Below are 12,371 nucleotides of genomic sequence, written 5' to 3' on the forward strand. Positions count from 1 at the left end.
ATATGCTTGTGGGTGGGTCTTGTTTACAGGAGATAAATAGGTTGAAGCAACAGTTGGCAGCATAGTTTGCCATGAAAGATCTGGGTGTAGCGAAGCAAATACTTGGAATGAGGATCTACAGGGACAGAACTCAAGGGGTCTTGAAGTTGAGTCACGCTGAGTACATTGAACGGGTTCTTGAAAGGTTCAATATGCAGAACGCCAAGGTAGTTGGCGCGCCTCTGGGAAGTCAGTTTAGACTTTTTGACATGCAGTCTCTAAAGATAGATGCTGAGAAGGAGTACATGGCCAAGGTACCGTATGCCTCGGCCATTGGTAGCTTGATGTACGTGACGGTCTGTACACGGCCGGACATTGTCCATGTGGTGGGAGTTGTGATCAGGTTTGCAAGCAATCCGGGGAAGCAACATTGGGAAGCCGTAAAATGGATACTGAGGTATCTCCGCGGGTCCGCGGATTTACCATTGTATTTTGTGAGAGCAGACTTGGTGGTGAGAGGATATGTGGATGCTGTCACGCCCTCGATTTTCAACATAAATTAACAATACCATTTGAAATACAAAGTCCTCACAATCGTACGTACAATACCCCAAAATACAATACAGTTTCCGATTCCATAAATTGGTCTACAAATACAATCTTTCAAAGTAGGAATTTCATAACAAAGTCGTTTGTTAAACAAGAAAAATAAAGTGCTCTCCAAAATAGCTTTAATCGATAATGTCAGCATGCACTCCAAGTACTCCATGACCATGACCATGACCTGCAATGAACCTGAAATGGTAGGTTGAGCAAACACGTGCCCAGTAGAGAAATCTACACAACTATTATATACGAATGGGATGACAGGTGGAATGAATAACAAAAGCAAGGTACGGTATCTCAAATGATGAAACGAAACACAACTAGTAATTTTCCCAAGGTCGAAGACGTAAATGAAGTACCGTGACTACACACCAAAACTCTAATTCAACCACGAGGACTTACTATCTATATGATTTTCTCATGACTGCCACTGTCCCTCATATCACTTCGAATCACCAATCCGATATCTTGACTTATGAAACTATCGTAATCAAAGAACCGCAACACCAATGTCTTTCGTATCACTTACTTACACTTTCACAATGATAGCCCATTTCCATTCACATTGTGTCACAATTTCCTCATCATTCTGTATCATGAGCAAAAGCTCCTGCCAGGCCAATTAAGAAATCCCGATACTCCCCACTAGTTTCGTCCTCACTGATGGAACTAATTCAAGTCACACATCAAAGGTCACCATACCACAATTCCTTCGATACACTTTACAATTTAGCCATTCATTCCAGTCACATATAATGAATTCACAACGAAAACTTATTCACATAAAAGTAGTACAGATAATTTCATCTCAATCAACTCGCAATCGTTACGTTAGTAATTTCTCATCACCATACAAGCACTCACACATCAAAAGATAAACTCTCATAGCGAGTTCATGGACTTCCACCTTGCAACTCGCAAAATCGTATAAGTTACGCAAGAGGTGTACCACATATCAAACACAAGGAAATGTCTCGGGTATCCATGCTTAGCATTGTTTAACTCAAGAAGAATTCTATGTGTTCGTTTTTCACTTCGCATGTCAACACATACAACATTTGGCCACATATACTCCTTATATTCTCTAAACCCTCGTTTCGGTGTCAAACGACTCATACGGAACCCAACGACCACTACCAAGCATTTAGTATACTACTAGCCTCGTCAAACCATTCAACTAGTACTCAGGGGAACCTAAGAACACCCATGTTTCACCCAAACGATTCTAAGGAAAAAGGATTTCCCAACGTATACGAATATATCTATCTTATTTTGGCTGCCAAATCTTATCGGTTAAGAATTGGGAGATGAGACCACCACCATTGGAAAGTACATTTTCGGTACATGAATTTTGATATAAAATTTGCCCAAAACAGAGTTCGGATGAAAAAGTTATGCCCGTTCGAAGTTTTGCCAAAATGCTGAATTTTTCATTTCCTACCGGTAGGACACATTTTCCTACCGGTAGGAGACCACAATTTCACGAAAATGACATTACTGGACAGCTTTTGTACCGGTAGGGCCAAAACTCCTACCGGTAGGACATGGGTTTTCACTGCATGATTTTCAGACTCCACCAGAACATTTTTAACAACGAAAACAACGATCTAGGGCACGATTCAAACACCAAATCAACACATACACACATAATAGAAGTGAGAAATCCCTACCTCATGGGTTTTGAGCAAAATCCGAGCCTTTGACCGAGTCAACCAAGCTCTAACGAGGTCCGATCATGAATTTTCTTGGATATTTGGAAAGCTCGTGCTCCGTATAACAACTTTAATTCTCTGGCCTTGTCCGGAATCACACCCTAAGTAGATGAAATCGAAGAGAGAAGAGAAGAGGGAGTTTTTCGGAGGAGAGGAGGAGAGAGAGATAGCCGAGAGAGAAAAAGAGAGAAAAAAAAAATGGGAGAAATGATTCTCCTGGGGAAATTATTGGCATGGGGATTAATCCCATGCTCCCACCCCCCACACACACATGTGCACCTCTCGCACAATTACCGTTATATCCTCCCACGAAGATGTCACACCGAATATCCGCACCGTCTATCTCAACGAGCCGTACGATTGCAAAAGAAAAAAAATAGTCTCAAAAATACGGGTCTCTACACCCTGCCCTCCTTAAAGAAATTTCGTCCTCGAAATTTGCCAACCCAAACCCAGCCGAGTCACCAATCGTACTACCAAACCTCATGTTGCAATTTCATACTTATAACATCATTCTTTCTTTTCTACGCAGATTCTTCCTTATCTCGTTTGCTCCTCAGAACCCTCACTAATGGTATGGTCTTATCACTCAACACTCAGCCACAAACCTCCATCATCTTTATCATATTTTCAAATCCTAACATCTATACCAAAATACTAGTCCCCACATATCTTCATGACAATCCCACCGAGATTCAACAGTTTATAATCTCACGTTCGTCGAACTCTAGAATTCCTCATTCTCATTCTTTTCAGTTTATTCCACTAAGTATCTCTTGAACTTCCCAGAAGGACATACTAAACTGCTTATAATAACTATAATTCTAATACTCATAAGCTTCATTTTCCCAATACCAACTGATAGATCAATCCATCAATATTTTTTTTTTTGAATACCCAAATACTCTCCACTGTAATAAAACCAAGAAACCCAAAACTCAATCACTACATAACGATCATCACCATTTGCTCAATTTTAACACCAACTCACCCTCGTTGAACGTCTCACATTTCAAAGCTATTAATACATCTTTCGTCTCCAAAAATAAAAATAAAATAAAATAAACACACCCCACAATTGATTCAATTCTATCAATACCATTGATAATAGATAGTTGCATTATTCTCTTTAACAATCTCAAATTATTTCACGCACCTCGCTACTCACTTCCCTTTCTCAAAGACAGGGTTCACCTCCCTTGGTACGACGAAACACACCTAACACAAAATCATCAACCTTTATCTCTGACTCACATTTCTGTTTACCAACACAACTTTTATATCGACTCTGCACAAATCTCAAACATTTTTTTCGGCCATTTAACACTCAAACACAACTAAGAGTTCAACACTACTTCATATTCTCTAGCCCACTCTGAATCACTATCGGTTTCTATTTTCGAAAATCCAAACTCTCCCCTATTGTAACGCGTCCCTTTTACATAACTCTTCACAAGACACATTAAAACCATTCTGGTAAACTATCAATCCACTATTTCCTTAAACCCAATTCTCCAAACATCGTTGTTGCTACTCAAGAAAGGCATACACTCATAGCAACTACCCACATAAGCATCACTGTTTATTCTACATCATATACTTAAAGCAAATTTCACGCATTGAGATTACATAATAAATCAAATATGTAGGTTAGAACTAAACAACAGCACATTTCATTCACGAAATATTTCAACAAACCCACAATGCAATTTAATAGCTTACACAATGCCAGACACATCCACGCATTAACAGGCTCACTCAGTATCCAGCAGATTCACCAACTCACAAAGTATCCAACGGACTCACCAAGTATCCAGCAATCTCACAAAGTGCCAATCAGACTCACAAAGTATCCAGCGGTCTCATAAAGTGCCCATCGGACTCACAAAGTATCCATCAGTCTCACAAAGCATCCACGGACTCACAAAGTATCCAACAACCTCACAAAGTGTCCATCGGACTCACAAAGTATCCATCGAACTCACAAAGTGTCCATCGGACTCACAAAGTATCCATCAGTCTCACAAAGCATCCACGGACTCACAAAGTATCCAACAACCTCACAAAGTGTCCATCGGACTCACAAAGTATCCATCGGACTCACAAAGTGTCCATCGGACTCACAAAGTATCCATCACTTCACATTTCATCACTCTAGAAAGCCCAATGGTAATCTCGTTCCTTTCAACTTCACGATACCTTTCACATTTTCTGTTTACCCATCAATCTCGAACACTCTCGTCAATTAGCCTACTCAAGTCACATGTTTCCCATTTTCACAATCTCGAATATCATGTAACAAATACGCAACATCAATATTAATCATTTCTCTATCAACTTTACAATCACACGATATTTCATCGCCCAAATACCTACACAATGTATGCAATAGTTGCACTAATAAACTTTTACTGCTATTGATTTTCTCGATACTAAAATTTTAAACACCAATATAAATACAAACAAATTGATAAACCTCTTCTAAACACTAACAAGACTCTGGGGTTACAAATAACATGTCTATATTCCTCTTTATATTCTAAGACTCGTACTACCTCATTACTCAAGAATCAATTTCACTCGCACCAAGAACTTCTAATAGTCTCACTTGCCATGAATTTCACACCATTCCAACTAAGGATGCCAACTACACTCCACTTCATTATTAGCCTTAACAGTTCACCCTTATATCGCCTTTACTTCAAACAATTTTCTTACTTTGCCTTACATTGACCACTTGACTTAAATCACATCACTATCTTTCTCCTTGTGTCTTATTTTCCCTATCTCCGAATAACACAACTAATATTCTCCTATCGACCCCTCATAACACTACCGCTACGGCAATCACCACAATGACTACGACAACACCACAGCACATCATTTTTCTACGAAATTTCTATATATAGTTATCTGCCTCAAGCCTAGAGATCTTACCCCTTAATATAAACCTAGTATCCGATTGACTTCCCGAGACTTCCATCTAGAAGGAGCGGTGATCAAGCGCCTCTTCCAACTGGATCTCTTCGGTAGTCGCCTGGGTGTCCAGAAGACACATACTGTTTCTAAACACCCTACCTACAACTCTCATCTTCCTAAGTCAATCTCAGATACTTACAAGGGTTCCACCTGTCTTACCTATTCTTAAAACCACTACCCCTATAACTACCATAACAATAATAAACACAATCATTACCACAACAAGACATCATCTCTTCATACATTCAAGACACTCACTAGTTCAATCCTTTAGCTATGATACACCTCGCATCACATGAAAATTACTTAAGGTATTTAAACTTAACACATAATCTACACAATTCAAATAAAACGCATCAAGTATTTAGCTCACAAACCTTGTTAACAATACAACACTTCTTTTACATACTAACGGATATCATCTTTCACATTTCAACCTCGCCACTACGCATAACCACTACAACAATCTCGACTTTTCAAAATTTTTTTTTTTGTCTAACATCTCATCTGAAAGGATACCTTACCACAAACGGCTCAAGATCAAAACTAATAACAGTAACTTCGCAACCGTAGTCACTACAAAGAGGTCAAACTTCTCTTCTTCTTCTTCTTTTTCTTTTTTACATGAGTCAACCACATTCCACCAATTCGCATAAACACAGATGCAATGCCACATCAATGAACACACATCAGTCAGGCAAGCACACTCATGTTTTGTTAAAAATATGCAATGACTTTTTTTTTTGAACCCCTGAGACTAAGTCTCCCCACGGTCTCTAGGTATTCAAACCTAATGCTCTGATACCAAGTTGTCACGCCCTCGATTTTCAACATAAATTAACAATACCATTTGAAATACAAAGTCCTCACAATCGTACGTACAATACCCCAAAATACAATACAGTTTCCGATTCCATAAATTGGTCTACAAATACAATCTTTCAAAGTAGGAATTTCATAACAAAGTCGTTTGTTAAACAAGAAAAATAAAGTGCTCTCCAAAATAGCTTTAATCGATAATGTCAGCATGCACTCCAAGTACTCCATGACCATGACCATGACCTGCAATGAACCTGAAATGGTAGGTTGAGCAAACACGTGCCCAGTAGAGAAATCTACACAACTATTATATACGAATGGGATGACAGGTGGAATGAATAACAAAAGCAAGGTACGGTATCTCAAATGATGAAACGAAACACAACTAGTAATTTTCCCAAGGTCGAAGACATAAATGAAGTACCGTGACTACACACCAAAACTCTAATTCAACCACGAGGACTTACTATCTATATGATTTTCTCATGACTGCCACTGTCCCTCATATCACTTCGAATCACCAATCCGATATCTTGACTTATGAAACTATCGTAATCAAAGAACCGCAACACCAATGTCTTTCGTATCACTTACTTACACTTTCACAATGATAGCCCATTTCCATTCACATTGTGTCACAATTTCCTCATCATTCTGTATCATGAGCAAAAGCTCCTGCCAGGCCAATTAAGAAATCCCGATACTCCCCACTAGTTTCGTCCTCACTGATGGAACTAATTCAAGTCACACATCAAAGGTCACCATACCACAATTCCTTCGATACACTTTACAATTTAGCCATTCATTCCAGTCACATATAATGAATTCACAACGAAAACTTATTCACATAAAAGTAGTACAGATAATTTCATCTCAATCAACTCGCAATCGTTACGTTAGTAATTTCTCATCACCATACAAGCACTCACACATCAAAAGATAAACTCTCATAGCGAGTTCATGGACTTCCACCTTGCAACTCGCAAAATCGTATAAGTTACGCAAGAGGTGTACCACATATCAAACACAAGGAAATGTCTCGGGTATCCATGCTTAGCATTGTTTAACTCAAGAAGAATTCTATGTGTTCGTTTTTCACTTCGCATGTCAACACATACAACATTTGGCCACATATACTCCTTATATTCTCTAAACCCTCGTTTCGGTGTCAAACGACTCATACGGAACCCAACGACCACTACCAAGCATTTAGTATACTACTAGCCTCGTCAAACCATTCAACTAGTACTCAGGGGAACCTAAGAACACCCATGTTTCACCCAAACGATTCTAAGGAAAAAGGATTTCCCAACGTATACGAATATATCTATCTTATTTTGGCTGCCAAATCTTATCGGTTAAGAATTGGGAGATGAGACCACCACCATTGGAAAGTACATTTTCGGTACATGAATTTTGATATAAAATTTGCCCAAAACAGAGTTCGGATGAAAAAGTTATGCCCGTTCGAAGTTTTGCCAAAATGCTGAATTTTTCATTTCCTACCGGTAGGACACATTTTCCTACCGGTAGGAGACCACAATTTCACGAAAATGACATTACTGGACAGCTTTTGTACCGGTAGGGCCAAAACTCCTACCGGTAGGACATGGGTTTTCACTGCATGATTTTCAGACTCCACCAGAACATTTTTAACAACGAAAACAACGATCTAGGGCACGATTCAAACACCAAATCAACACATACACACATAATAGAAGTGAGAAATCCCTACCTCATGGGTTTTGAGCAAAATCCGAGCCTTTGACCGAGTCAACCAAGCTCTAACGAGGTCCGATCATGAATTTTCTTGGATATTTGGAAAGCTCGTGCTCCGTATAACAACTTTAATTCTCTGGCCTTGTCCGGAATCACACCCTAAGTAGATGAAATCGAAGAGAGAAGAGAAGAGGGAGTTTTTCGGAGGAGAGGAGGAGAGAGAGATAGCCGAGAGAGAAAAAGAGAGAAAAAAAAAATGGGAGAAATGATTCTCCTGGGGAAATTATTGGCATGGGGATTAATCCCATGCTCCCACCCCCCACACACACATGTGCACCTCTCGCACAATTACCGTTATATCCTCCCACGAAGATGTCACACCGAATATCCGCACCGTCTATCTCAACGAGCCGTACGATTGCAAAAGAAAAAAAATAGTCTCAAAAATACGGGTCTCTACAGATGCAGACTTCCCGGGTAATCATGATACAAGGTGAAGTACCACATGATATGTCTAAACTTTGGGATCAACAGCGGTGAGTTGGGTCTCGCGTCTGCAGAAGTTGGTATTGCTGCGGCTGTCATTGGCATATTCCTTTCCCAATTTTTAGTAGTGATAGGACATGGAGGAATGTGAAGCCATCTCCTGCAGCTGTTCAACTTTGCTGTCATTGGCATATTCCTTTCCCAATTTTTAGTAGTGAGATAAGTCTAGAGTCTAGAGACTAGAGGTGGCTGGGATTTGAGGCTCAGTTGGTTGTTTTGGTTTTGAGCTTTTTTGCTCTTGTTTTTTGTTTGTCCTTCGTTTTCTGCTCTTGGACTTGCTTGGTGTGTTGTTGGTCTTGGACTGCCTGGTTTTTGGCTCAGTCGTTCCTTGTCTCGCAAATACGCAAAACGGCTTTTTTCTCCGTGTGATATAAGAAGTGATTTCACAAACAAAAAATAACATAATAGAATACGTTTATACTTTCAGAAAAGGAAAAAAAAATTGCAGTGAACAAACTTTTTTTTTTTTTTTTGAACGGGTAAAAAAACATTTGAGCTCACAAATTTTTCTAACTATCCCAAGCACAATGAAGGCCCGGAATTTATGAAATTATTATCACATGATAGAATAAACAGGAATCCAGCAAATTTGCTATACTTAGTTCTTCTACACTAACCACATTCATACCATCACCACCACATCAGAATTACGCCCCATCCCACAGATGAAATGGCAAGTTGGGGAACAAAAAAAGGCTTGACTGAGGTAAACAATTGACAAGATTAGTTGAGCAGTGGATTTCCATCAATTAGTGGGTTTCATGTTTTCAACGAAGCAAGAATGAAGGACTAGGAATATGGTAAAGCCACATTCCCCCTATATAACATTTTCACCAGTTTGCTTCACAGCAGGCTAAAATCAGAAAAATCGGGATTGAACTATTCCCCCAACATAATAAAAGATAATTATGTCATGTATCTGCGTATTGGTACCCAAATCTGGATTATGTGCTCCGTATCTTCAGGTTTGAGATGTCCGACATCTAGATACACATCCACAAAATATTTGCACACGAGTTAGGGTACCAGATATTACGTGCTCGGCTTGGCTCGCGTGCAACCCTAGATAATTAAGTCATGTATCCTCGTATCGGTGCCAAAATTTGGATCCATAATTACGTGCCCTCTATCTTCAGGTTTGAGACGTCCAATGCCTAGACTAGATACACACCCACAAAGTATTCGCACGTGAGTTACTGTAAGATAGAACATAACATTCAGGTGCTAGCTACACGAACCATTGGCACCGTCACAAAACATCAGAATTGAGCCTCATGGTACACTAGCAACAAGTTGAATTTTTAAATTACTCCAGATGAATGGCATGTGGGAACACGATGTGTTTATGGTTAAGTTTTTCAACCCAATTAAGCATATATAAAAAAAAAAGCTCTAGTGCTGTAAATCATCAACAAAATTGGAGGTGCAATGGGTTTCCAACTTTCCATCAACTGGTCTGACACGGTTTCGACAAAGCAAAAATGAAAGACTATCAGATCAAAAAAAAGAATGAAAGTCTAAGTCTTGAAGCAATAGTCCTTGTTCCTGCTGCATTGGGATATACTGTGGGGTGTGGAGTTATTGTTGGGCCACTTTTGTTTTGGAAAAGATGGAGACGATGCTACTGCAAACATGTCGATCGAGCTATTTTGAGGATTCTCCATGACCGAGATTGGCGAAGAGACAACAAGAATACGGTTCAAAGACACCAGCACCGCTGGAGGCCCTGTATTCGAAGCAGAGTGTGCTTGTGTTTTTTCCTTGGCTCAACTTTTTTTCAATAAAGTAAACTGAGGTAAGGGCGTGTGTTAAATGTGGAAGGCAAGACAGTAGTTTCACAGACCTAAAATGCGCAAGCATAGTTTTAAAATCGGCATGTGAATAGCGTATTTTATGGGAGTCTGTTTCTCCACAAAAAGTGCAAAAACCAAATCGGCATGGATTGCGCGGGCGTGCCAGGGCAGGATTGCTGTCCAAATTTGTGTCAAGGCCTGGAAGCCTCAATCTGACTTCTAATCAAATGAAAGTGCACGGCCTAAGGGTGGAGACCGTGAGGAGGTTCGTGGTTTGCCTTTGCGGGATAAGGACTTAGTATTTCCTAACCGTATGAAAAATAGGAAGAAAAGTAGAACAAGGCCTAAAACAAAATTAAAAGGACTTTATTAACGGTTTAACAAAGTCTGGTTACAAGGAAATGAAATAAAATCTAGGCTTGGCTAGATTGAACATGAAAGTAAAGATAATTGAAAGATAAATTGGATAAGCCGTGGGCTTGATGGTCGTGGACCCTAAGATAGAAGATGATTGAAAAATAAATTTGCATAAGCCGTGAGCTTGATGGTCATGGACCCTAAGATAAAAGATAATTGAAAAATAAATTTGCATAAGCCGTGGGCTTGATGATCATGGACCCAAAGATAGAAGATAATTGAAAAATAAATTTGCATAAGCCGTGGGCTTGATGGTCGTGGACCTTTGCCAAGGCCTTCATCTCTGGTATTTATAGGCAAAAATTCCAGGTCTTGAGCTGCTTGAACTGCTTCCATAGGCCTTCATGCATTGCTGCCAAGTGTCCTCCTGGTAAAGGCTTCAGCTTGAGCTGCTTCTACTTCCTCCAATGAGTGATTGCCACCTGTCCAAGCCTTGTTCCCCACTCCAAGAAATCAGCTGAGGTTTGAATGGCCTGAAAAAACTCTCATTTCCTGCATAAAAACTTGTAAAAGCACAAAAGTAATTTTGGTTGTGCAGAATCACGAAGGCCTTTTGAGTTGCTTGTATTCTGCTTGAATGCCTGGATAGAAGATCTTGGGCCCACCAAGGTTAAAGGCAAAAATTTTACCAGGCCTTTCAGCCATTTCATTGGCCCTTGAGCCTCTTTTGAGGGCCCACTTGCTATTTTTAAGTATTTCCATATATATGCATATATATACAAATACATTTATATATGGAAAAGAGAGATTTCGTGGGACTTGTGCCCTACCATTTGCTTTCTTTAAGCTTTCATACAGTAGGCCTAGTTGGGCTGCTTGTGAGCAGCTTGGAGAAAAACTTCTAGGCCTTTGAGCTGCTTGTGCAGGCATGAGCTGCTTGTGAGCTGCTTGGGCTGTCTCCATGCATGGCTGCCATGTGTCCCAAGCCTTACTTCATGTTGAAGGATAGTAGTGACTCAGGCCTTGAGCTGTTTGTAAGCAGCTTCCTTTGATCTGCCAAGAAAGAACATTCTAAGCCTTTGAGCTGCTTGTGAGCAGCTTAAGGCCTCTTCCTGCAAATTAAAGGCCATATGTGACGTTTTTAAGGAAGTAGGCCCATCTATCAATTGGGCCTGAATTTGAGGTGAATGATAGGCCTCCGTTCATTGTAAGCCTTGTGAGCCCAGGCCTGGATAGGAAACCTAGGCTTTAACTGATTTGAATCTACTAAAAGGCCTTATCATTTCTAAAAACTGGACTAGGCCTGGGCAAAAATGCTCAGCCCTAGTAGGTCAACTCAAGACCTTGGCCGGTCCTGGGCCTGAATTTGTGATAACGAAATTTTAGGCATTAATTTGGCCCAAACCTTTGCAAACTCAACTCGATCAGTAGCGTTCAAATTGGCTTGATTTCGTGGATGACCGATCCTGAGTCTTTTCAAGGCCTAAGACCATCATTCAAGGCCTTCTTCTAACCACCAAATTGATTTTTTAAATTTTGGCCAAAAATGGGTGTAAACAGAGTCATAAGATACGTAACATCTTTAATAACAATAAGATCAACCGTGTTGATCAGGAACATTGTGAAAGTAACAGTGCTAAGGAATAAAGATATGCATTCATCAAAAATCAGTATATTTTTAAAGAAAAAAATAAAAGATATGACACGCAAATGAATATACTTGTTCCCAATAACAATTATCCGCATCCTATTTCTGATTGCTATTTTTAATGATTTTTGCGGGAAGAAGGTCAAACAGGGAGGTTTGTGCGGACTTCTCCAGGAGTGTCTTTCTCTGGTGCCTAGGTTAGCTCTCTTTTTT

At 39.8% G+C, this 12,371-nt stretch overlaps 1 protein-coding gene and 2 long non-coding RNA genes across 6 annotated transcripts in view; 1 reads left to right on the forward strand and 2 right to left on the reverse strand.

Annotated features, from left to right (window-relative positions):
• LOC131325850 (receptor-like protein 33) overlaps nt 1-12,371 on the forward strand; it is a 45,347-nt gene that overhangs the window by 16,304 nt on the left and 16,672 nt on the right. The window lies entirely within an intron of this gene.
• On the reverse strand, nt 526-2,491 carry LOC131325856 (uncharacterized). The gene is made up of 2 exons (XR_009199853.1): nt 2,256-2,491; nt 526-774 (listed from the first exon to the last, which is right to left on the reverse strand). It is a non-coding gene; the product is annotated as an uncharacterized LOC131325856 (long non-coding RNA).
• On the reverse strand, nt 6,123-8,067 carry LOC131325855 (uncharacterized). The gene is made up of 2 exons (XR_009199852.1): nt 7,831-8,067; nt 6,123-6,349 (listed from the first exon to the last, which is right to left on the reverse strand). It is a non-coding gene; the product is annotated as an uncharacterized LOC131325855 (long non-coding RNA).

This window comes from Rhododendron vialii, chromosome 5a (genome assembly GCF_030253575.1).
Source record: "Rhododendron vialii isolate Sample 1 chromosome 5a, ASM3025357v1".
Lineage (NCBI taxonomy): Eukaryota > Viridiplantae > Streptophyta > Magnoliopsida > Ericales > Ericaceae > Rhododendron > Rhododendron vialii.